The following is a 27,870-nucleotide window of genomic DNA, read 5'->3' on the forward strand; positions in this document are numbered from 1 at the left end:
CGCTGTAACTACAGTTGAAGCCTTGTCATTGGTGTTGTGGCCCAAAAATCATGCATTTGTGCCAATTCAACCTTGATAATAATATATAGTTTTTAAACTTTTAAGAAGGGGCAGGAGAAAAACAGTTTCAGTAAAAGAATGAGGTACGGTTCATTGGGCAAAGGGGTTTTAAAATAATGTTAAAATAAAATACATTGCTACAGGGTAGTGGCGATGAATTAGAGGGAGAGGGCGAGTCATGGATGTCAGGGAGCCAGCAAAAGGTAAAGCATTTTAATCATAATAAAACTTTGAAGTTCCAAACTTTAACTAAATGCCTGTAGTCCAATACATGTTACTGGACTTGCACAGTGTCTGACATCAGCGGTTACTTGGCAAGTGAAGCTAGCAATAGAAGATAGTGCACATTGGTGTGAGGAACCGACGCAGGGACCGGGACAGATCAGTGGCCTATAGCCACACTACTGGGCAGGTGACACTGTCATAACCTGTGTTACTGGCAAGTATATGATAACCATATTATACCAAAAGGAGGTGTGCCCCCTTCATCGTGGACCTGGGGAAAATGAGGAATCAAAAGACCAAGGCAAGTAGTCACACGGAAGGACAAGCACATTTAATGCATATACGAAAGACTCTTGTTGGTGAAGGAGAGGGTAAGCTCTGTCAGTGATAATCGTTATAGATTCATATTTTATTGATATAATACACACAGTTTCATAAAAATAGACGAAGTATTCATCCTAAAATGTATACAAACATCTGGTAGTTCTAAAAACTTTCCAATTTAATATTGCATGAATAAGCAATGTATAGTTTCTTTTATATATAAGAGAGGTTTTCCTATGTGCGTGATCTTCAAAAATGGGTCTAACTTGCCATCATCACAGCTAGCCAACTTCCTATATTATACCTATTTTTCATAAGGTCGTAGCTATACTTCTCTCTGGTTGTTGATAAAGTGCTGACTCAGTGCTGAGTGTCTGATGATAACCAACATAATGCTGAATAATGGAAACTCGCTTTGGGCATGGGGAAATGAGCAATACCTGTAACTGGCATGTAGAACTGCCAATGTGTATTACCACGTATGCATAAAATGCCATGACCTATTACCGCAATTTGAAAATAGGCTCGATAGGGGTTAGGCCTTAGATAGGGAACCATTGGGACCACTTTCTAGATTTCATGTAAGAACAATGCCCTTGCCTCCAGCCTCCTCTTTAGGTGGGTTTTGATAGCCTCACTGGTCTGGGTGCTGGCATCAACTATAAGGGTTCTCTGTTCCTCCTGAAAGTCTCCTAGTCATGGGGGTCTAGTGGATTCACTCCTCAGCAGGACTTGCTCCTGGTTGTAATCTATCTGGGGGGTTCTGAGACTACTGTGCACAGCTAATTGTCCCTTTCTTAGTTCAGGGGATCCTTGTGGGCGACTTCCCAGCATTTTTCATTGCAGGAGATGCCGGTCATTATATTACAAGTCTCGGCGGATAACAATATTTCCTCTATGCCACTGTAGACTACAGAGAATGATACACAGGTGGAGGTGGGGGTAGTTCATGCTATAGGACATGTGCATACCGTAAGTCTCCTTGAGCTCATGCATTGACGTGTCCCTTGATCTCACAAGAGTTCTCAGTCCACACCAGGCAGGTCCGCCATGCAGGTGATTGGAGGGTCCTTTGAAGGAGGGATGTAAAAGGGGTTCTCATTAACTGTACTTTGCTCTGCAATTGACCTGGTGTGTGTTCTCCCTCTGTTCAGCTGTCTCTGTACTGAGAGATTAGTTGCTAATCATATCCACCTGCTTCAGCTCCCTTGTGAGATTTCTTGCTTTTTGACCATGCTGGCTAACAGTTGCTACTTATTCTCTGACTGAAAAACCGGCACGTGGGACTCGGCATCACACAGTCGTTCTGAAGACAACAGTATTGTAGTTATGACCCTTGGCCCAGGCTATACCTGCAAATGGGCAAGTGAAATGATAAGAGTGTGGGGTGTGGTATCATTATTCATGAGAAGTGGAAATGGTAATTTCTCTTACTGGGCACTTTAAAACTGGCAAATAAATTCACTGGGCATCTGGAAATTACACATACCCATTAATGGCCATGTAAACCTACCATAACCTCTTACTGGGATAGTTGGGCCCCACACTATAATTGTTAAGAAAGGACTACTACAGTGCAGGAGTACAGGGATGGGTAGACAGACCCTACTTAGCATTAAAGCAAGGAAAGGGCTGGCCCATTTCTTTAAGTGGTCTTATAACTTAGGCTCATTTATTGGGTACCATGGCCTACACAGGCTGGCACCTTACTCACTTTGAAGCTAAGCAGGTTCTGTCCTGGTTACTGCATGGATGGGAGACCTGGATGACATTCATCACATTGGACATGGCTTTTCCGCCATGGCCAGTGATTTTTCACACTGACATCACTATAGCTGTAAAAATGTATATATTTTTTTACACTTTCACCATGGGTAATGAACTTCACATACCCTAACATATCTGCAGACCTTTATAGCTGCGAATATCAGCAAAATATCTGGAAAAAATGCTTTCCTCCCCCTCCCAAATGCTCACCAAGTGCCCCCTTCATCTGTACCAACTCCCCTCATTCCCCAGATGGCCCCCTCACCTCCCGTGCTCTCTCCCTATCTCCCACAACACACATTGTTTCTGTGACGCACTTTGCTTTTAGATATCGGCTATTCGAGGATGTAGCCACGGCTACAGTAAACTGTGTGTTGCAAACTCAGTCCCTAGACCCCATCAAAATCCTACATTTCTCTTGGTGCTCTCTAGCCACTGCCCCCACCCACCTCTAGCCTGCAAATAGCTTTTTTCCTGTATTTAATGTTCCCATATCCTCGGCAAAAACCTTGAATATCTCTCGCAATGAGAGAAAAACAAGATGGTGGTTGCTTCATTTCTAAAAAAAAAACTGGTTTCGGGTAAATCCCTGAGATACAGATATCTATTTTTGAAAAGGGGCCACCAACTCAAAAATAATATTTAAATAACTACTGCATGGATTAACCCCAAACCACGCATGGATTGCGAATCAATGCTTTATGTCCAAGTTGTTTCAGACCAGGTTAAAATCCGTCCAGCGGTTTGGGCTGGGCACTTTGGCAAGAATCGCCCTTGTTTGTCTATGTGAAAATTAATGGGAAGTAGGGTGCAGTTTTGGGGAAAAAAATGTTTTGTCTTCTTAATAACTTTTTTAATTTTTTAACAAATCTTTATGAAACTTTGCAGTCTTAGGGAGTAGGGGTGGGAGTCCTTAATCACTTTCAAAATTTAGGTCAAATACGTTACTCAAATCAAAAGTTATTAATGATAGAATGCTGAGGGTTTCCTAACCGAGTCTGACTCACCTTAACTACAGGACGGCTATTGTCACCCTATAATATATATTTCAGGGACTGCGGTAGCGTGCCTGTAGTTATGCTTCAGTTGCTCACCTCATAGAAAGAGCACTTATTAGGCAGCTTATTTCTTTGGCACCGTTCAACGAAGCCTCACCAAACTTTGCAAAAAGTATATGGCCACCTCGGAATGATTATTCGAAGTTTGGTTTGGTGTTGTCCAATGGGACAACGTTATATGGGAGTACCAACATTTTCTCATAGACACAATGGATATAATGTTTTGCTCATGCCTACAGCCCAAACTGCTGGACGGAGATACATCAAACATGCATGAGGAGTGATGACATGCTTTTGCAAATTTGGTGTGAATCCATCCTGTTGTTTTTTTTTAAAATGGCCAAAAAGTTTGAAAAAGAAATAAGTGATATCTGGGTCTGGTCCGTGAACTCATTTCCTGATTCGGAGTCCGCGGACATCCCCTACACCAATCAGAGAGCAGCACAATGTTTGCGGACATCAAAGGTGCCCGCTGATTGGCAATTAAAAGTGTGAGGTGCATCAAAACCTTTTAAATGGACGCATGGTTGGATTTGCGAACAGTGCCCATTGTGGTAAAAACAGATAAAAAAACACAACATTGCACTTGTCAAACAAATTATACTATCTCTGGGGAGGTGAAGGGTTATGATGACGGGATGGAATATGACTATAAAAAGCAAAACAAATCGGGTGTTTTTTCATCTCCGAAGTACACGAACATCTTGGATGTTCGGTAACATCCATGCATATTTTAGCATTACAGGGTCAGTGAAAAGCAGTTTTCGGATGGCTTATAACTGTGACACCACTTAATGAAACTGCATGAAATGTTGCAATATCATTTTAGACGTGTCCCTGAATGGTTCTGCAAAGTCTGTTGCTGTTTTGTCAAGATGCTGGAAATGCATCGGTGGGACAGGGCCTCCGTATCCTTTACTGCTTTTTATCGTGTGTTCTGTCGTGTTTTCCGTGCAGGAGTTCATGTGGGACTCCTGGCGGTGCAGCTCTCTCTCTTTTGGTTTGGTGAATGGACCCGTGGGATACCCTTATGGCACCCATGGGTGGGGGTACAACCCTGTGCCCCTAGTGTATGTTTTTGGGCACCTGTGGGTGGCCCACAGAGCAGGGTATGGGCTGGTGGCAGCTACATGCTGGATTTGACAGGTGCGCGGAGTATCCTCCATTTTGGGATACCCAGGCTCTGCCATTGGGATCAGTTGATTCCTGATGGAAAACAAGATGGCCCCGGTGGCCTCTTGCTTTCTATTACCCATTACCTTGTTTTCCAAAAGTCCTGGGAAGCCCTGACTCTGTCCCTTCCCCCTGACTGGCTGTTGGATGGAAATGCCATATATGGTGTTGTTGTGAAGGCCTGGCCAGACTAGCTGGAGCCTTCCCGGTGATGTATGTTGTGGGTACCTCCTGTGGGTGGGACCCGGGTGAATAGAGTATGAATGTAGCTTTGAGTGTTGAATGGCTCGGTACTTGTCCCAATACACATAACTTGTTGTGAGTGTCTGGAGAGAAGTGAATGGCCTGAATACCTTGAGTGCCTGATTGGCTGCCTGCCTGCATGAATGCCCGTAGTCGTGATTGGATGCTTGAGTGTGACCCAGCGGAATGAATGGGAGATCAACAGTATATCTGGGGACCTCTCACTGCTAGGAATCGTGTTCAGAAGCTGAAGTCCACTACGACAAGTAACTGGAGTAAATGACGCTTGACCTTGAAGCCCTGCTGGATGAGAAGAATTGCTGTTGCTCTCCTTCACAATCTGAAAGCTGCTGTGCCTCCAAGGACTGACCCAGAGAGGACCTTGTAAGGCGCCCTCTTCCCGAGCTACGAGGGACCATCATGCACAGCTGATCTTTGCCAACGCTACCTGGTAGACAGACCTTCGACAGGCTGCCGACCCGATATGGGGACTGCTGCGGAACTCCTAGGAGAAGCACTCGGACTGTTGTCCGCCACTGTCGATGACCGCCGTCGCCGACCGGAGCCGCCGTGCTCCCGTTTGCCTAAGAACTTCAATTGATCATCGGACGCTCTCGCCTGCATCGTCATCCGCTTGTCTCCCGCTGGAGAAGGCCCGACCGTCAACGCGCTGAGGAACATCCACCGGAGGGTTTCCCGCCACCTAAAGACCACAGAGACGCCAACGACTCGACGCCCTTGCTGGGCCACAGTTCTTCATCATCTCTTTGCGGTCCGGAACTATCATCACCGAGGTGCCCCGCACGCCTCTTCCTTGCAGGATGCCAACGCACTGTCGTCGACGAGCACCGCTAGGAACGAAAATGCCACTTCACGGCCGTAGTTCAACCTGTTCACCGTCGGACGTTCGACGACCTGTGACTCCCGCCTTAAAGGGAGGGCACTCAAGAAGGGCTGGCGATTCCCCGACACCGAACGCCGAGTTCCTCGACACCTCCCGACGATCCGTGGCCCCTGCCTTAAAGGGAGTCACTCAAGAAGGATTGGTCAACGCATCGTCGGTGAACTCTACTCCACCAGGTACATTGGGGGGGTAAAACCTTAATAGGAGGAAGTAAGACTATTGAACATATGGACTGGGCTTGTGCTATACATCTTTATTTACAGGTTGCCCAGGTGGGGGGATCTTCACACAGAACTGTGTCTAGGTAACAGGGCCAGCATTCTGCCTAGTGTTCCAACCATCTTACGTTCCTGCCTATCTCTATTGCTGGTTTCCTTGTTATCAATCTGTGTGACATTTTAACCATACAGTTGATGCCCTTTAATGTGATTCGATAACATTAGTGGTACCACTTTAGAATTGTATATATTTATCATTATTGACTTCCGAGTACAAAGTGCGTTATTGTGATCGTGTACATACCCTTGAATATTAATTATATAAAGACTGTGTTTTCAGTAATACAGTGTGTGGACTTTCCTTTGTGGGGCTTCGGGGACTGCACTGTACTTAGGAACAAGCCTGCATCACCTCCTAGGCCTTGATTGCTTGACCACGTACCAATAATAGAGAATCTTGGCTGTGGTCATCTGTGCCTCTCCTCTACCATATAGAGAGCGGAAGTACAGACACCCCCTACCAGTCTTTACAGGGTCCCAACATTTTTGAAAGGTTTATCAATTTGTTGCCATGTGATAAATCTTCACAAAGGTTTGCAAACAGATTTTAGACCCAGATTTGAATGTCTTCCCACTGTTTGGTGGGATTTTGTAAAGAGGGGGCAAAAATAGAGGCGGGAAATCAACATCTTTAGATGGCTTATAACTTTGTTGCTGTTTGATCAATCTGCACAAATGTTTTCTGAAAGATTATAGACCCAACCTTAAATGTTGGCACAATTTCTCCATGGATTTTGTCAAGTGGGGACTAAGTTATACGACTATTTTATGTACAGACATTTTGACACTTTTCAGAAAATAAAACATGGACGGATTTGCAGCAAATTCGTGCAAGTAGCATTGACAAGGACCCAAAAGCATGGTTTTGCAAATGTGTCCATATTTTTTTTTTTAAAAGTGTCATAATGTAGGTACAAACAATAGTGATATATCTTTGGTGACTGAGGTATAGCCAGTGGCCATAGGAGGTGGCCAGATTATCCGGGTCATGGCCTAAGACCATCACCATGATGGACCGGCAATGGGGTTAAAGTGGACATGGCCACCAGGGACCGACTATGTGGTAAAACCTTGTGAAATTGGGATAGGTTTGAAAGGGAAAAGAAATTCTACTCATGGCTACAGCCCGAAGTGCTGAATAGGATTGCAGCAAACATTTGTGAGGAGAAAAGGACTTCAAAGCATGGGATGGAAATCTGCCCTGTGTTTTATTTTTTCTAAAGTGTCAAAATGTAAGTACAAACATTTGTGATATAACTCTGACACCTGGGCAATCAGCCTGACACTGAGCAAGGACAAATGTGTACTCTGATTTGCTTATTGGGTGTGCAGCATGGCCGAAGCCCAAGGTTTGCTGAGAACAAATGTTCAGCTTGCGGCTACAACCTGAAGCGCTGGACTGGATTACAACAAACCTGCGTGAGCAGCATCAGCAAGGACCTGAAAGCATGCTTTGCAAATCTGTCTTTTTTTTTTATTTTCCAAATTGTCACAATGTAAGTACAAAAAAATTGTGATATAACTTTGCTGTCGGCAAGGACGAATGCCTACTCTGATTTACTTATTGGGGCATGCGGCATGTCCAAAGTCCTAGAAAATAAGTGCTCACTGTGGCTGCAGCTCGAAGTGATGGACGGGATTGCAGCAAACTTGCGCGAGGAGAATCAGCAAGGACCTGAAAGCATGCTTTTGCAAATGTCCTGTGTTTTACTTTTTTGAAAGTGTCAAAAGTAAGTACAAAAAATAATGATATAACTTTGCTGCCTGGACAGTGGGACTGGCCTTCAGCAATGACAAATGTCTCCTCTGATTTGCCTATTGGGGTATGCAGCATGGCCGAAGCCCATGCCCCACAGACAGTGAAGACTGGCCATGACTGCAAACCATGAGCACTGGCCATTGGTCACTTTATGAGGGTATAGTGGACACTGAACTAGGATTCAGGGTAGGTGTAGTGAATAACATGGGTGGTTTGTGGGGTTGGTGTCATGGTCAAGCCTGCCATTCCCTAGGCAATTCAACCATGACTTGAATCCCCAGCATGCGCTGCGGAGAATGACACAAATCAGTGTGCGTTGCAAAAAATATTTTGTTGAAGAGGTTTACAGTTCTTTCATATATTTTAAAAGACGAATTATTAATAACGTATATACAGTGATGTAATATCATGACACATTTTCACTCATAAAAACCTGTGAAACTCAGAAAAAACTTTGTTAAATGGACAATATGGTTAAGTTGCACTAATAAAAACCTATGAAATTCAGTGAAATAACATTGTTAAAGGGACATTATGGTTATAAGTAACCAGATGAGTGCATTCTTTATACAGTACATCTTGTTACCAACATTATAAACACAAAGGAATGTTTCAGTCTTACTGCGCCGACACAAAATGATGCTACACACTGCTACAAATGCAGATTTATTATAGTCTGAAACAGCCTGACACGTGTTAAGAGTATGCCGCAACAGCGACGCAATTGATTAAATGAGATACTTTCTCCAGAAGCTAAAGCAATTGTTCAACAACCTTAAGCCTCAGATGAAGAGCAAGGACTGCTCGAAACACGTGTCAGGCTGTTTCAGACCATAATAAATCTGCAATTGTAGCAGTGTGTAGCATCATTTTTTGTCAGCGCAGTAAGACTGGAACCTTCCTTTTGCTTTGATATTACGGTGGTTTACCTGGGCAAGGTACCCACAAATCCCAGTCCACTGCAGCCTACTGTTCTACTTTTGGTTTACTTTGCTCATACCCTTTTACAGTAAACATTATAAACACAACTCCTTGTAGGTACATTTCATCAAAATTAATTTCATACGTGATGTCATCAATGACATGGGTGATGTCATCTTTGATGTCCTGGAGATTAGTCTTAGCAGGGCATGGTGGTGGCGTGAGTTATGGTTGGTTAACTTACCATAACAGGTCAATTTCTGGGGGGTTTCGCTTTTACTTAGTTAGTACAACTTAACCATAGCATCCTTTACATCCTTTTCACAACAATTTTTCACTGAAATATATATATATATACCAAGAAAGTTATGGTGGGTTTAAAAAGGTTTGGAAAAAAACCCTTTCACCTGAAATCTGAAAGTGGGAAAATGCATTTGAGCCAGTCACACACTCCACAGTGCCTCTAGTAGCCATCACTGGAAGTTCACCTCCAGTTCTGAACCATAACAGGGGCTGGTAAACAAAGGTAATTCATAGAATTTCGCGCACAAGTGGCACACGCGGCTGGCGCACAGTGTGCACGTGCGAATGTCTGCACCAGCCGCGTGCGCTAAAATCTATTTCCGCGCACTGTGTATTCATGGATTTTAGCCTCCAAAACCAGCCGTGGCGCAGAGTGGTGCAGCGACCCTGCAGCAGCGCCAGTTACGCCCCCAAGAAAGCCCTCGCGCAAGGAAAAGCCATCAAAATCCCCAATCCAGGGCAAAGGGCTGCGCTATCCCTGGACCAGTTTACAGGGCTGCCAAACAGCAAACGGCAAGCGGGAAACGTGTATTACTGGGGTTCGCGTGAAGTTTCACACGCAATAGGCCCTGTGCGAGCAGGGTACGTGTATAACTGGGGTTCGCGTGAAGTCTCACACGCGACTGGATCCGGGTATGTGTATTTCGGAGGTGCGAGGGAAGTTTCACACGCGATTGGCCCTGTGCGAGTGGGGTACGTGTGTAACTGGGGTTCGCGGGAAGTTTCACACGCGATTGGAGCAGGGTACGTGTATTACGGGGGTTCGCGGGAAGTTTCACAAGCGAAAGGGCCTGTGCGAGTGGGGTGCGTGTGTAACTGGGGCTCGTGGGAAGTTTCACACGCGATTGGATCCGGGTACGTGAACTTTGAGGGTTCGTGGGAAGTTTCACATGCGATTGGAGCAGGGTACGTGTATAACTGGGGTTTGCGTGAAGTTTCACACGCGAAAGGGCCTGTGCGAGTGGGGTACGTGTATAACTGGGGTTCGCGTGAAGTCTCACACGCGATTGGATCCGGGTACGTGTATTTGGGGGGTGCGCAGGAAATTTCACACGCTAAAGGGCCTGTGCGAGTGGGGTACGTGTATCACTGGGGTTCGTTGGAAGTTTCACACGCGATTGGCCCTGTGCGAGTGGGGTACGTCTATTCCTGGGTGCACTGGAAGTTTCACACGTGATTTGAGCAGGGTACGTGTATTCCTGGGGTGTGCGGGAAGTTTCACATGCGATTGGCCCTGTGCGAGTGGGGAATGTGTATTCCTGGGGTGCGTGGGAAGTTTCAGACGTGATTTTGCTGTCAGAGTGGTGTACTGAATTTCGGGGGTGCGCTGGGAGTCCTACAAGTGAATTGGCAGTGTGGGTCCTCCCAGGTGTTCCCTCTACACCCTCCACGGTCCCTGCAGGCAGCCCACACCACAGGGGACTACCCTGCACCCCTGGTCATGTCCCGCAGGCAGCCCATTTACCATGGGCCTGGCCCCCAGCCAAGCCACATGTCAGCTTGCACTATTGATCACCCACTCATGTCCCCCAGCACCCCCACCCCCAGCAGACAGGGGCACCTGCCAGCAGGCCCCCACTCATGTCCCACTAATGTCCCTTTGCACCACCACCCCCCAGCAGTCAGGGGCACCTGCCAGCATGTCCCCACTCATGTCCCCCTGCACCCCCACCCCCCAGCAGTCAGGGGCACCTGCCAGCAGGCCCCCACTCATGTCCCACTCATGTCCCTTTGCACCACCACCCCCAGCAGTCAGGGGCACCTGCCAGAAGGCCCCCACTCATGTCCCTTTGCACCCCCACCCCCCAGCTGTCAGGGGCACCTGCCAGCAGGCCCCCACTCATGTCCCACTCATGCCCCCCACACAAAATAAAGATGCACAATCATGGCCCACTTCTACACCAAAACATACCACATCACGCCACCCCATTCTTGAGACGCAATGATTTCCCAATCCACCCCACACTGACATGCCTATCTCAAGACACAAACCAAAACTCAACTATGTACATCAACACATGTCCATCACACACATACACTGGTTGGCATTGCTTGTGTAAACCCAAAATTTCACATGCATCAACCCAATGAGCAAATCCCACACATGCAACTAAAATATGAAAATGTATTATGTACATAAATAAATAAATGAAATGAAAGCATACCAAAATATCAAACATGAAATGAAAAGCATGTGAAAAAGATGAGTGAATGAAAATGATAAGCAATGCAAAAGAAATTGAAAGAAAAACAGTAAACTCTCCCTCCACCAACGCAAATCCAAAAAAGGTAAAAAAAACATATACATTGTTCCATGTTCATAATGATGAATAAAAATGCGAAATCAATCCATTTACAATACATTGTCCTGAAAAAAAAACCATTACTCCATGTCCATAATGAAAATAAAATCCAAATGAATCCATGATGTAACTATATACAATCCATTGTCCAAAATAAAAATCCATTAATCCATGTGCAAAAATCCCAAAAATAAATAAATCCATTGTCCAACGATGTAAAGGGTCCATGAGCCCAACAAAACAAATGAAACCTACCTAAGAAACTACCTAAAAATATAACTATATACAAATGTGTGTGGCATTGTCCATTGACCACAAATAAAAGGAAAACGAAAAGGAAACCTAACTCTAAAAACTATTTACAATGGCAACGGGCTAGTCCGACAGCTCACTTTTGTATGTCCCGGGCCAGAGCATCATCGAACTCCTGCTCAATGCCCTGGAGGTGGTCCTCTTCCATGGTCCCAAGGGTTCGCAGGGACAACGACATATTCTCCTCCAACTCCCTGCGAATTGCCTCGAGGCACTCGGCCCGCCTCAGGGCCCTCCGCATGGAGTTCTCCGCCCTGACCATCGTGAGGCATGCCTCTTCTGCCCGCTGCCGCTCCGCATCTATGGAATGGCCTAACCGCTGCCACACGGAAGACACTTCCATTCCTGGGTCCTCCTGCCCTCTGGCCGATGCCTGCCCCTCTGATGACGAAGGCCCCGAGTCATCATGGTTCCCACCTTGTTGCTGCTGCTGCTGTGCCTCTGCCTGTGCCCTGGCTCTTGCTGCCAGCATATCCTCCTCCGGCTGGGGTGCCGTTGTTGAGGTGGCCACCCCTGCTGGACATCCGACTCCCGACTGTGGCAGGGATGTGTCCTCCACCGCCTGGCCGCAGGGTCAGAGGCAGCTCCACAGGGTACCCAGGTGATACATGGGTGGGAAGATGGCATGGAGTACGACTGGCGCATAGGGGGTTCAGTTGAGGAGAGAGTCGGAACATGGTCCAGCAAATGGAGGAATCCGGCCCTGGTGACCTGTCCCAGTAGGTCAACGCGGTCAACGAGCCATTCGAGATGACGTGCAGTTTCCTCATGAAAAGACTGCAGGTCACCTCGCATGGCCCGTTGACGCAACGCCACCCCACCCAGGACAAGCTCAACCCAGTCCTGGATAGCCACGTCCACAGGGAGAGGAAGGCCAGTTGTTGTAAGCGGATCCCCTCCCTGAAAACGGGTCTGGACGTAGGCATCCCTGCTGGTGCGGGATGATGCAGTCACAGGATCGGGGACAGGATTACACACAGGCACCTCCGCGGTGGCCTGTTCTGCCTCCTATCCCTGCCCCTGTACTGCACCACTAGCACCAGTAGAATCCCCACCTCCAGAACCCGTGTCTGTCCCTTGCACGGCCTCCTCCTCCACCAAACCCCCCACCAACCTGGATGACTCCGTGCCATCTTCCTCCGTCGGGCCCGTCTGCTGCCGAGGAGTCCAACTCCGACCTCCGCCTCTTGGACCTTCCCTCGGCAGCTGCGGCCTGGGACGTGGCACCTGACTCCTCACTTCCCGACAAGATGACAACCTGGGAGGGGAGCCGGGCCTTGCATCTACGGCTGGCAGGATGATCCCTGCCGCTGTGCTCCACAGCACCCTCTACGCCCTCTTCTTCAGTTGACGCTGCAGACAGGGAGAGATAAAACAAAGGCATCAGGACACTGTACAATGGACTGATACACACATGACAGTTGCACATGAGTGGCATTGTTTAACTTCAGACACAGCATCACACTCCACGACACACATGTCATTTTAACTCACACATATGAACATTTCAACAGCAATATTGCACCAGGCAGCACCATCCATACACATACAATAGCATGAACAGCCAAAGGTGAGCCTGACATCACATGAAACACAAGGAGTGCACTAGACATGCACACACGCCACCACACTTTCATGCATGTCTACATCTCCTCCAACTGTTGCAGTGATGAGATCGCCATACATGTCACATCTGCCATTCATCCTTCTACATATCAGTGTCACGTGCATCCATGTTGCATCACAGTTGCACACTTGTCAGATACACATACATGCACATGTACACAGTGCAGATACATGCATTTTGAACCACCATCCATGCCACAACCATGCCAATGTACATACACAGAAATTCAAACATGTGTGCTCCCACACCTGCATTTGCCCTGCATGCATACCAACACATACACCATCAATGTGTCTCACAGCCTCACGCCCATGTTCATACACATCCCTACAAGGCCGTACATAAACACATGTGCAACCTGCACACTACTGGCACACCACGAAACGCACAGCGTACTATCACCATGCATGTACACTTACCGCTCGACTCCAGACGGATCTGCCTCTCAAGGATCATGACGTAGAGCGCTGGGCATATGCATTCCAGGACGCTCATTTGATGGTTCGACAGCTGGCCCCGGCGCCCCTTGGCATCCGCTGCCTTAGCGAGGCGCCGGGCCTTGTTGAGGGTCCTGGACCTGAAGTCCTCCCAGCGCTTCTTGACATGATGTAAGTCGCGGACTGCCACCCCCTCCGCGTTGATGGCAGTCACGATGTCCATCCAGATCCTGATCCGTCCTTCATTGTCGGCACGCAAAATTCCAAAGAGGGCATCATACTGCCCCAGGACTTGCTCCACCAGGACACCAACTTCGGTGGCAGTGAAGCTGGTGGCCCTCTGCCTCTCTGGCTGGGGGTTGCCAGTGCTGCCAGATGGTGTTGTGCTGGACATGGCAACCCCAGAGGCAGGAGTGGGTGGGCAACTGAGTCCTGGGGATGGGCTGTGGAGCGATGGAATCCCAGTTGGGAGTCTTCGGTTCCAGCAGGGGTGTTCACAGCAACTACACCCCTGGCTGATGTGCAGGCAGCAAATGGCAGGGCACGTGGGCAGAAGGCAGTCAGGCAGCAGCAGATGGCAGGTGGGAGCGTGCTCCGGGCTCTGGGGGGCAGTAATTCGGCCTTCTGGGCAGGAGCGTGGTCTTCCGTGTGTTTTTGCGTGGCCAGATTGATACAGAAATTGCACGTCAGCGTGTAGTTCGAGGAAAGGGCCTTAGCGCGTAAGAGCGTCAGCACACATACGCGATTTCATTGGACCAAAGGCCCTTAGCGCGGAAAGGAGTAAGTTACATTACACGCACGGACGTTTCACTCATAGCACGTGATGACAGAGCACACGTGCAAAAACTGCACGTCCGAGTGTCATCGCGTGTAATTGGACGAAAGGGCCCGCGTACACGCGTATCTGACGTGTACGTGTGGGCCGGTTTAAAAGCTACATGTAGGAGGCCATTTCCTTGTACGTGCTTTTCGTGGAGAGCGAGTGGGTGAAATCTGTACTTCTTGTCGATTCACACGCGATTACTTCACAGCGTTTCTAGTTCATACTCCGTTACCTCTGACAGCTCTTTTCTGATTTTTGGTTGGGCCTGTTTCCTCAAACAGAGTTCACTTCTCCTTTTGTCCTGTCTCCTCAGACAGTGTACAATCTTCTTTTGGCAGGGGTGTTGCCAACATGCACACGCGTGTATTTTTTATGTTCTTTTTCCGGGCAGACGGTGAGTTCCGCATGTACTTAGCAACTGTGCTTGCCCCGTGTGTCGTGTTCCCCTTCAGAGGTCATTGTAGGCTGCGTGTATTACGCATATACTTATTTTTGTGTTTGTGGGTGCCACAGCGTAGTGCGGGTTCATTTTTTCATGCACGTGTTCTACGAGGGGTTGCGTGCACCTTAATTTTTGATTTTGGGCTGTCTGTGCATTGTATGACCCGTCATCTTCCCCCAAGGGTCACAGACCGCCTTGTTAGAGCACTAGGGTACGAATTCCATCTAGTATCCTACCCCTTTGACCCCCAATTGCCCAGGACAATAGTGTACTGCAACTCCCATACGCACAACAACATCAGTGCCATGGTTGGGTGGCGACCAAGCGGTAAGGGAGGCAAAGGTGGCCGACCTTCAAAAGGTGGGCGTGGTGGGCGCGGTAGGGACAGGGCCGGGATTTTCAGGGTGCCCCTTTACCCCCATGTGTGGAGGAACAATCAGGGACACCCATGCCCCTCCCCATGGTTGAGGGAAACGTGGCTGACACCATCCCAGCTCAGCCCCTGTTGGACCAGCTCATTGTGGCACCTGACCTGGCACAGGATGACTCCCAGGCTGACTTCCAGGTCGGCAAGTCTATGCCAAGTGTGGCGGTGCACGTTGTTGTCACCAAGCCACGTGGATCTGGGGCAGCTATGTCATCTGCTGCCCCAAGTATGCAGGGTGGGGAGGCTGCAGCTCCATCCACCCCAGCTCTGACTCGCCCAGCCAGGACAGTGTCAGTCCAGGTCCATCAAACTGGCGTTCCCCCTGCCAACATTACCCTGCAACCAATGCCTGCATCAATACCTATGGTCATTGTGCATTCCCACACTCCTACTACCCAGTCCACCGGTGATTCTACCCCTACTGACCAGAGTGGCGTAAGCCACTCTGGCTCCGCTCCACCTTTGAAGAAGAGGAAGAAGGGTGATCTGGCACAACAGGCTGAGACCCCAGACACGGTTACACACTCGAGCACGTCAAGGAAGCCTAGCTTTAATGACCCGGAAGTTGATGCACTTGTGAGCTATGTGTCGGCACATAGCCGCGAAATGTTGGCGACTGCAGGGTGCAAGACCATACCTGGTCAACGTAGGGCACACTGGCAGACGATCGCGGACCGCATACATGCCCTTGGATTTGTGATGCTCAGAGCTGATGATTGCTACAAGCGGTGGAATGACCTGAAACGCAGGGCAAATATCAAGCTGGCCTCAAATCATGCTGCTACTCTGGTGACTGGTGGTGGGTCTCCACAAGAGGACAACAAACCCACAGAACATGCGTCTGTTGCTGGGGCCTTCGTCACAGAGGAACAGATCCAAGGTGTGAATCAGGTAGAGAGATCTACCTGATTACGAAGCATTGTCCGGTGAGTGCCCATGCATGTGTGTGTAATCCATGTGTATGTCGTTTGGGTGAGGGGTTCAGATTGAGTGCCAGGTGAGGGGGTGTGCACCTGAGTAGTATGGGTCACCCATGTGCTTCCTCCCATACATTCACGTGCCTTGAATTTGGGTATGACTGTATCCCTTCTGGCCACAGTTGCCTATTAAGCCCACATTTGTGCACTCTACCATGAACTGTTGTCTTGCAACTACATTGGTCTGATTGAGTAAGTCTTCATTCATGCTGATTGTTTGCACTGTCCCCTTTTTGCTAGACAATTTTATGCCCTATTGCAACATATGTGATATGCTTCGGTCATTGTTTACAGGCCACAATGAGGCACTATTATTACCTGTTTATGTTAATGATTACACCATTCAGGCTGATGGAGTATTGGCCTGCATAAAAATTATTATAAGGGGCTGTTTGCATGTCGAACATGACAGATGTTTCCTGTGATGTCAAAGTGACCAACCATTGATCAGCCCAGAATGACAGTATTTTTGGACACTGGATGTGTTTTAGTGTGTGGCACACGCATATTTTGAAACACTATTCAGCATTAATCTTCTCATCATGCCGATGTCACATGGATGTGTGACAGTACTCAATCACTGACTTATTGCTGTAGTTTTGTACTTTACCATGGCTATGCTACATGACATCTGTGTGCTGCCATGTGTCATGTATGTGTATTGGACATGCCACTCACAGCCTTATGTGTGATGCCAGTTCTACCCAACATGCTACACATGTGTTGCTTTTCCATCTTGCTCTCCCCAGTGTCTGCCTTTTTGACTCCACTTCCAACTCTTTGACAGTGCATGCATGGCAGGGTTATAGTCATGTGGGACATGTGTTGATCATGTACTGGATCTGTGGCTTGTCACGGCCTATGTGTGTGCTATGGTGCTCATGCCTGTTTACATTTGTTGTCTCATGTTTTTGCAGGTGATGACGCACTTGATGCTGTTGAGGTTGAGGAGATGGTGCAGACCCAGGAGGTATCTCTGGCACGACCGGGCACCAGTGGGGGATGTGGTGTGGTGGTGGGTGAGAACCCAATGTTACTGCAGACCATACTCTCCAAGGGTGTCTCTGGGTGCACCTCCCCAGACCTCTATTCGGGTGCTGAATCGGATGATGAGACTTATGTGCCGTCGCAGGTAAGTGTTTCTGGCAGGGATTCTGTTCTGTCCAACCCACCCGCAACAGGGGTAGAACCCTCTATGGGGATGTGAGTGTTGGTAGGTGTGCCTTTGGCAGTTAGGGATGCAGGGTCACACTCCACAGCATCTAATCCTGTTCCTGGGCCAGCAGATCAGACGGGGAATGCAGTCCTGCAGCCTCAGGCATTGCCAGCACAGCAAGGTGCAGATCGCCTTGCCCCGAACAGGTGCGGTGGCCGTCTACGCAGTGGCCGTGCGCCACCAGGCAATACAGTATGGGAAAACTCCATGTACGGTATTGCAACCCAACAGGCAGCATCAGTAGAAATGATGGCTCAGGCAATGGAGAGGGTGGCCGCTTCCATTCTGCCCCCTGAAAGGCAGATGGAGCAACAACAGCAGGCAACAGACGCCATTTGCCATTCACACAGGGAAGACATGTTGGCGTCCAACAGGGACTGATGGGTGGCACTGGAGACTCTGCACCAATCAATATCAATAGAGTCCCAGGCCCACAGGGAAGCCCTGAGGGAAGAATTACATACCCTCAGGCTGACTCTGGTTGACCTTGAGGCTTCCAATAATCTTAGGGCAGAACAGCGGCTGGAGCAGCTCACACGTTCGCTCTCAGCTGAGATGCAGGCAACACGTGAGGAGATCCGGGCATCACGCGAGGCCATGCGTGCAGAAATGCAGGCAACCCGTGACGTGCTGCATGGGGATCTCCGCACATTAATCCTCCAGAATCAGACCTTCCAGACCCGCATGCTTGCTGCCATGGAGGATCATACCCATGCTTTGTGTGGGCTGCCTGCCATAGTGCCACCACCTCCTGATGCAGCAGCAGAGGGTGAGGAGAGCGACAGCAGTTCTCCCACAATGGCATAGAGCCGTGCAGGCCATGACCCCAAGGAGGTATTTTTTTTTCTCGCAACATCCACGCAGGTGGGTGTTGGAGTGCACCCTGTCCTCGAACCTCCTGTGTGGCCTCCCTCACCCCCCTGGCCCCCACATGGTCATTTATTATTCTTTTTTTTTTTACAGTGTGTTGCCTTGTGTGGCTCCCGTGGGCTTCCACTGTATTCTGGCTGGGCACATGCAGGCTTGTCCTGAGTTTGGGTTACATGCTTGGGTTCATGAGACACACACCCCTCCTGCTTCCCGTTTCCATGGGCTTGCAAAGGGTGTGACCAAGTGACAGTGAATCACACAGTGACGTTGGGCTCCCATGAGCTGTGTGGGCAGTCTGTAGTCAATACTGTGTAGACATTCCTAGTGCATATTGTTGCTGTTTTGTACACTGCATGGTATATTGATATGTGCTTGTGCATCCATGTCTTCCTCCTAATTTGCAGGTTCCTACCTCATGTCTTCACAAGGCCCTCTACTTTGCAGATGGAGTTCATGTTGTATGCAGTAAACTGAGACATTTGCGGGGCAGTAACACTGTACAGTTGGAAGGGGTCGATGTGCTGGCGTATTCAGGTGGTAAGACTTGCACTACTTTGATTTTGTACTGTCATATGTTGCCAATGTTTCATCCTGTGTTTCTGTATTGTGTTGCAGGGAAGTATTTGTTCATGTGTGCTGTTTCTTATTGATTACTGGGAGCATATTGTTTGTGGCCTGTTTCCATTTCAGACAGTGCACTTTGTGACACTTGTGTCATGTGTTGTGCATTCATTTGGTTGCTTTCACATTGCATAACATGCCATGGTGTGTTGGGTAGCTGAGATGGGGAGGGGTTGGGTGACATGGCACTATTTTCATGTTGTATTTTGCAAGAGGGTAGTCATTCATGCAGCATGAATGTGTCTTTTTGCCACACTTCATTGGTTGTCTTTAAGTAGGTAGGGATGCACACAATGTAGCACTTCCAGGTGACCAATCTCAGGCTGGTATGGTACTGACAGTTGACTGTCCCTTATGTCATCATCATTGATTGTCAGCTGGTATGTGCCAGGGCTGTGTGCAATCCGCAGGGGTGTGATTTTAGGTGAAGTAATTAGCCCCCAGCTGCATACGGGGTGCCTCACCATGTGCCCTTTCCCCTCCCATGCGCAGCGGGAGCGCATGTGGTTGGGGATGTGGGGGCACCACCATGTCCACCGGCAGGCCCCGGCGTGTTGCAACATTGTGCAGGACACATGCTACCACTATGATCCTGCACACTACTGGGGGAGCGTATAGTAGCTGCCCACCAGAATGGTCAAGGGAGCGAAAGCGTGACTTGAGCACTCCGAATGTGCGCTCCACTATGCCTCGGGTTGCAATATGGGCTGTGTTGTATCTTACCTCGGGTGGCGTGGTGGGGTTCCGAATTGGTGTCATCATGTTGGTGCTCAGAGGGTAGGCACTGTCCCCTGGGGAGGTGATGATGGGTATCATTAGTGGGGTTGTGACATTACTCAGTATCTGACATGCATGCATGTGCAGAGGCATTTATACTCACCGAGCAGCCATGTATCGCCGTGCCGCCCAGCTTCTAGGTCCCGGTTTAGGGTTGACATTCTGTAAATAAAACTGTCGTGGGTGGACCCTGGATAGTTGGCATATACTGAGGTGATGATTCCCTTGGCATCACATACTACCTGGACGTTGATGGAATGCCAGTGCTTGCGGTTTCTGTAGATGTGCTCAGATGCCCGGAGGGGACGTAGAGCCACATGGGTGCATCAATGGCACTTAGCACTTTGGGGAATTGTGCCACCCCATAAAAATCCTGTACGGCAGCCTGCCTTTCTGCAGGTGTTCTGGGCAGGTATATGTGCCTGCGGACTGATGGGCATGCAGTCATGATGGCCAACAACTGGTGTAGGCAGTGTGACTGCGTGGCCTGTGGCACCCCCCCACTATAGCAGTTGTCCGCTGAAATGATCCAGTGGCCAAGAAGTGCAGTACATTGAGGACCTTCTGCAGGGGGCTGAGTGCTTGGGAGCACAGGGTGGGTGATGTGAGGTCATCCTCCCACTCACTGACCAGGTCGAGTATTATGTGAGGTGGAAACCTGTACCTCCCATACACCTGGTCATCAGGCATCCCAAAAAGGCTGGTTCTGAGTGTAAAACTTCTGGGCTTGACTATCCTCCTCCTCCTCCTGCAGTGTCCCACGACCACTGCTGCTAGGAACGGTATATTCATCCTGGCCTCAAAGCTTGTTTGTTGTTTGCGCACACTTTTATGCTGCGCGTGTCCACGTATGCCTGCTTTCTGCTGGCGTACGTGTTTCCGGATTAGCGCATCTTTTTTGGCGCACGCGTTAGCCCCGTTCGATTCCATGAATACGTGTTTTGAACATGCATGCGGGCGTTCCGCGCATTTGCCTCCTGTACTTCCCCCGTGACGCCCACATTTTCACGCGTTGTTCCCCATTCTGCGTGTCACGCCCCCTGTTCCTCCTACTTTTGTTGTGTGCACTGCGCTATGTGCGATTTCGCTGTGCACGCAGCACACGCTGTTTGGAGACGTGCGCGCCAGCGTGCGCCATGCAGAATTTTGGTGCACATCCTGGGATTTACACGCGCACGGACTTCCATGAATCGCTGTGCGCGGGTTTTGCTGCGATTTTTGCACTCGCACTGCGATTCGCACACTTTCGCACGCTTTCAAACGCTTGCGCCGAAAATTTCAGCGCACATTAATTCCAATTTACAGGCTAGACAAAGAAGCAGAAACATCTCTAACAAAGCAGGATAGGGGATTTAGCGAGACGCAAAGAGGGATATAATTCCATTTTAAGGAGCACGCTTATAGAAAACTGCAAGTGGAAGAGACAGCATGCTTGCCCATCACAATCGCCTAAACCCAAGGAACACTATCCAGATAATCGCTCGGTGACTGAGGCAAGACACACAAATACTTATGAGAAAGAATCTGCACAATACAACCGGAAAAAACAGCAGAAAATATAAACCAGAATAATCTGACAATGCAAGAAAGTGAAACCCCCAGCGAATCAACACAAATGGCAGGTACTACAAACGATGACAATCAAGACACTGAGACCCGAGAAGAGGAAGCACACTCCCAGAGGCCAATATATCGGAATGGAATTGACAACAGAAACACAATCATACTCGAAAAATCATTGCTAACAAACCCTAAACAAATACTTACCTTGGCAGCCCACAACAAGGAGAAGGGCCCTTCTAAAGACCCCTTGACTCATTTCTCAATATTTCAAATGAACACCAAAATCCAGAAGATAGATTTTGTGTGTGACATTGCCAGCAAGTTTGCTTGGTCTTTTAATACATCGTTCAGTGCCTCGTACAACTTGGTAAATGGCTTCCTTGAGGTGGTCACAATTGCTAACATGCTGTTCTGCAATTGTAAGGTAGCTTCTAACATTGATAAATGTCCTGGGTGTCCTGCAAATTCATGCTGGAATACAGATTCGTCCTCTTGTGTGCAATTTGATGTTGTCACTTTTGCACTATATGACGATGAGGAGAAATCATCTTTGCTGTGACAATCTGCAGCTGTTTGTTTGTTTCCATTTTTTGTGGGCTGTGTATTGTTTGGAGGTTTGGTAGTGGTATGGAGGTTGTTGCTAGAATTGCAGAAACTATGTTGCATGGATTTTGGTTCTTATCTATTGACATTGTCCATCTTGCACTGCTATTGATTCTGGAGTTGGTTGATTGTTGGTGTGATGCTAAATGGAGTTTGACCTCTGCAATGTCACGATTTAGGCATTCTGCACGTGCAACGCGCGTTGCTTCCATGTTTTATAATTCATGTGCATCGAGCAGATGTTGGTTATTCATGACATTCAATTCAACTCTTGTTTCTGTGGTTTCTATGGTTACCGGAGAGCTGGAGATGGGAAACAAGCGCTCCAGCGAAGTAAATTCCGTAATATATGTTTTGCTTGAATTTGTGTCGGTTGTCTCAGCTGTTACTGGTCAAAAAGGCCTCATAACTTGATCTTTATTGTTTGCTTCTGGGCTTACTGCTGTGACCAGTGCTTGCATGTTTAGATGTAATATAAAATGAGCTCTGTTAGTGGATGTAGTTGAATGTGACTCTTCATGTGGTAACGTGTCATGCATTTGAGTTCGACACTTGGACGCTTTGATAGCTAACGCCGTCTGTAATGAGCAAACTGGAGTATATGAGAACGTGGTGGTTGACAAGGTTGATCGCAGTGGAGTAAAGGTCTTCTCATGTGTGAAGACTGGCTGAATGTTTGCAGAGCACAGCTGGTTTGCTGAGATTGTAGGTCCAAGTTGGGAGATGTCAGTGAGAGGGTCTAGCTCATTAGTGCTGTCACTGGGTGGGGTAGTGTGGTTCAGGTTAAATGGGCAGGAATCTAATTCGTGGTTGGGGAGTAGACCACTCACCACGTCTCGGCCGAGAACGCTGCCATCTTCACTTAGTTGTCGCAGCTTGCGTCAGGTGAGTACCCTTGTGCAACATCTTGTGAAAATCATTTTCAACCATTTCTGCAGAATGTAGACTGCGAAGGGCAACCCGCAGTTCAGGAAGTAGAGTGCAGTGCACTAGGGACCGCAGGATCGCAGGAGTTGGCTGGAGACTGCTGCGACTCCACCACCTCGGCACCGGCTCTGAGTCCTCTCTATGGTAAAGTGAGGGATTTATAGAAGGAATCCTCCCTCAAGCAAGCCCAATAGGGATGGAAAAAAAGAGCAGACTGCTGAGACTGCACCACCTCAGCACCAGCTCTGCGGTAAAGTGACGGTTTTCATAGAAGGAACACCTCCATCAAGGAACTCCAATAGGAATGGAAATAAAGAGCAGACTCCCTTGACTGCACCACCTCAGCACCAGCATAATACATAACTAAAGGTTATTCTATATTGCTTCGGACGTGGAAGCTAGATTTGCAAATTCTCCATGTATAAGCAGCTCCTTACCCAGAGATAGCTTCTTTTTTCATGCGGGCATCATGGCAGCTTGACCTTTAGAGTCCATACTTTCAAGGACTGACAGTAGCACGGTTTTAAAAAAAAAGAATGCGGATTCTGTGTATTTTCTTAGTGTGTTATGAGATATTTAAAACTAAGAAAAACACATGGCATCCAGGACCGTGGACTGTCTCCCATCTGTGTAGTAACCGGGACTGACCCTGCTTATCTTCAAAGTGAGATCGAGGCTGGCCCTCCTCAGGCCATGTTGCTCAAAGTAATCTAATATCATGTGCTCATTTATTAGGCAACATGGTCTGAGGGGCCCGGCCCCTATCTCACTTTGAATCCTAGCAGTGTCAGTGTCACAGTTACTGCATAGATGGGAGTCCTGGATACCTATCATGTCACTGGCCATGGCCAGTGATTATTCTTCCCCCGCCCCCATATCACTGTAGCGGTAAAAATATATATATATATATATATATATATATATATATATATATATATATATATATATATATATATATATATTTTGTTTTCTTTTTTTTCTATAACAGCGGCTATGAACTACAAATATCCTTGGTTATTCCCTTGATTTTTATCTAGTAGTTCTACCTACGTTTATCAGGACAAATGGTGGAAAAGAAAATGCTTCCCTGCTCTCCTAGACCCTCACCAAGTGTTCCTCACATCTGTGTCAGCTCCCCACTATTCCCTGATGGCCTCCTTACCTCCCGTACCCTCTCCCATTCCCCCCACAACACTCGTTGTTTCTGTGATGCAGTTTCAGTTGAAATGTTTAGTAACTGCAGGTATACCTCAGGTAATAGCCTGCACGATGCTAAATAACCGTATGTATGCCAACAGCCAATTAAACCAGCAATTTCTATTTTACATATCTGTGGCTATAGGGCAAAAGGCCAAACAATAGCTTTCCTGCTCTCCCAGGCCATCACTAAGTGCTGCCACATCTGTGCCAGCTCCCCCCTCTCCCCTGGTGACCTTCTCGCCTCCTCTGCCCTCTCCCATTCATCTGTAATCTTCATCCTACAACACTCATCGTTTCTGTGCTGCAGTTTAATTTGCAACGTCAGGTAGCCACGGGTATTGTGTCTGATAGCCGAGGTTATGATATGATATGATAGTTTATTTATAAAGCGCCTATAAAGAAAGGGAGGGGAGGAACAAAACAAGCGACAACCATACTAGGCCTGACGATATTTCAGATATTGCTGGAGGGAAGTGGGGGGGGGGACAACAAGTAAGGGGAGGGGGAGGCGACAGACAAGGTTGCTATCATACTTGGTCCAGGGACAATTCTGATAGAGTAAGTGCATAGAAGAAAGTAAGGTCAGGAGGTTAGGAGATAGGAAAAGGGAGAGAAGGAGAGAACAGAGAGCAATCTGTTAAAAAGAGTGAAGAAGCAAGAGGGGAGAACAAACACAATTGCAGAAGTCAGTAGTAACACATAATGTTGCAAGCCAGGAAACAAGATGAAGATGGGAACAGCATGCAGGGCCACCATGAGTGCAAGATGCAAAGGAAGTCCAGCATGAGAGTTGAGAAAGTATGATGCACCGTGAATCAATGAAGTCCATAAAAGTCAATCCAGCATTGGACACAAGACAGTGATGGTGAAACCAGAATGTATCAGGACAGACAGACTCCTGCAGAAGTAGGCTGGAGGGGGGCGATGGGTGAGCAGGGTAGAAGAATCATGCAAAACAGGCAACACTTGTGTGCGGGAAGGGGGAGCACAAGGGAACATCACAGGGGACTAGAGGGGGTGCGGATGGCCTGTGGGGAATCAGGAATTGTCCTTTACTTTCGTCTGCCCTTCGCTTTGGACGCCTGGGTGAGAGACACGCTTGATCTAAGAGTTAAGAGCAGGAAGGAAGAGGCTAGATCCACTTGCACCTGTTCCCCATCTGCAAAGGAAAAGAGGCTGGGGGGCTCCTTAAGTAGGGAAAAAGAGTGGCAGGCAGGAAGGCACCAGGTGGGCGGGGCTTGCTAGGTGGGGAAAAGAGCGGTAAGCAGGAAGCACCAGGTGGTTACAGAAAAGTTTTGTGTTGCAAACTCAGTACCTACGCCTCCTCCAACTCACAAATATAACTTTGTCTCCTATTACCGCCCTCTCCCCCACCCCACCTCTGTCCTAAAGGAATTTCCCTTATTTTTCACCGGAAAATAGCATTTTCATGCTTTTTTGTTTTCGGCTAACCGAGGATATAGCTGCAGCTATCTCACGCATCGGGGGAAAAAATATGTTGGTTGTTTCATTTATAAATACCTGATATCTTCTCCGTCAAATTTTTTTTAAAGTACTGAATGGAATAACTACAAAAGGATTGTGAATCAAGGCTTCATAACTCAGTTGGTTAACACCTGGTCCAAATCTGTCAAGCAGGTTGGCTGTGCGACCAGACAAAACATTGACCTTTTTGTCTATAGAAAAATGTATGGGGACTAGTCGGAAACTATGTTTTTTTTGTTTTCTTAATAGCTTTTTTTACTTTTCAAAGAATATTTCCTGCCAGGGGTAGCCCATGACAAACTTTTATTTTTGTAAAGTTTTAGCCAAATCCATAAACCGAGACAAACGTTATCAGCAAATAATTTTTCTTTTTGCGATGTAACTCCATTTTACCTTAAACTATAGTGCAACGACTGCCACCCAATAATATATATCAGATGAGGTCTGCTCAAATAAAATAAAAAAATAAAAAACGTAAAGCAACATTAAGACTTGTCTGACTGTTGCCTGTAATATGTCTTAATTTTGCATTATGTATTTGTTTTGTAAGTAGTTTGGAGCAGAGCAGGATTTTAGAAACCACTACTCAGCCCTGTGCTCCTGCAGAACAGTGGTCATTTTATCACACCATCACCCTCTAACACAGGCTTCTAATGTGAGGCCGGAGCATTAGCTTTTTGTCACACAGTGGGCCAGCGAGCCAAAAGTTAAGAACCTGGCTAAGAGCAGTATATTAATAAGCGATATTGTGTGACCGTTGACACAATAGCATCACAGGCAGTGATAGCCATGCAGTCCCAAAGATAGCTTTTGGTATCAGGGGCAGTGATCAAAGGTTAATTGCTTGTGATTTCTTTCAGTCTCTATGTGTTAATATTTTTCTGAAATAGTGGGGGCGATCGAGCGTAGCGTGGGAGCTACAAGAATCTAGGGAGGGTTTGGGGAGGTCCCCCCCAAGAATTTTGTTTCAAATATGGGGTTGAAATAGTATCAGGTATTAATATCGCCACATATATGGTTGCCGTAAATAATATCGCCGCGAAAATGTTGTGGCAATATTATTTGGGTGACCATATATGTGGTGATAGGGGGGAAAACATTTTTTAAAAAATTAAAATAAAAAAATTAAAAATGTGGGGGTTGCGGGGGTGTCCCCGGCATGTTCCATGCAATAATGTCGCCACAAAAAACGACCATTTTTCTGCGATATTTTTGTATGGCGATATTTTTGTGGTGACATTATTACATGGAACCGTTGAAATGGTGCATTTCACAGCAGAAAAGGTGACCAAAAAGCCATGATCTGTTCTAAAGGGGAACATGAAAATTCCATGTCACTAACAGAAGATAAGAACATTTTACAACACAACACGTTTTAATGATCAATGTGTCCACAGTGTAAGATAGTACTGTCACTGATGTAACACATTGTCATGCTGGTTGTACCCAAAATATGCCTCTGTAGCAACATGTACATGCTGGCTGTTCCCAATTTAGGCCAGCATTGTCCTGTACGAAGCATGATTGATGCTGCCTGAGCATATGCAGTGTGCCCAAAAAAATATGGCAGTTTATCTCTGTAATACACACTACTTCTGTGGTAATGAAAGAAGCATAATTCTATTCAACAGATAAAATGTGGAAAAGCGATCACCCAAAGGTGAACCTAATTGAAGAAACGCAATGTGAGAACAATCTTAAAGTATGCAACCTAGCAGGCCTAGTGCACGCTTTACCTTTTCTTTCTTTCACCAATAAATCAAGGGAGAGCGTGGAGGCAGTCCCCCACCACCAAAAATAATGCAGGTCAGTATCCCGCATTTGGGGACATAGCCGGGGTCAGCAAATCCAATGAGCAATCGGTGAGCCTCACCCTGGGAGATCTGTCCTTGAGATCAAAGATTCTCCCCTGTCAGCTAAGTATGAGCTGCAAGCAAGAGGGCAGGGGTTGGGCCTGTTCTGGAAGCCCCGCTAAGCGAGGGTGAGAAGGCAGGCCCTGACACAGCCCCAGCCCCCCCCCTGGAAGTTCTGAGCGTCTGCAGAGCTGTCTGTCCCGCATGTAGGGGGAAGCTCAGGCAGGCAGAGACCAGCAGAAGAGCAGATTGTAGCACAGTTCTTTTCTCCCATCATGCCCTTCTCGGCTCAAGATTTGTATAAATTCGGGCCTGTCCGCCAGCCAGCAGGCCCAGTCGGATAGGAGGATGGCTCGAGTAGGCCTGTTGCAGTCTGCCCACTGGTCTGTCGG

The 27,870-nt window shown here is 47.7% G+C and overlaps 1 protein-coding gene and 1 non-coding gene across 2 annotated transcripts in view; both read right to left on the reverse strand.

The window, feature by feature from the left end:
• Window positions 1–27,870, reverse strand: part of ADAMTS12 (ADAM metallopeptidase with thrombospondin type 1 motif 12) — a 4,001,072-nt gene that overhangs the window by 3,958,695 nt on the left and 14,507 nt on the right. The window lies entirely within an intron of this gene.
• On the reverse strand, window positions 27,386–27,549 carry LOC138512776 (U1 spliceosomal RNA). The gene has a single exon (XR_011281523.1). It is a non-coding gene; the product is annotated as a U1 spliceosomal RNA (small nuclear RNA).

Source organism: Ambystoma mexicanum, chromosome 6p, assembly GCF_040938575.1.
Source record: "Ambystoma mexicanum isolate Mex_15411 chromosome 6p, UKY_AmexF1_1, whole genome shotgun sequence".
Classification (NCBI taxonomy): Eukaryota; Metazoa; Chordata; class Amphibia; order Caudata; family Ambystomatidae; genus Ambystoma; species Ambystoma mexicanum.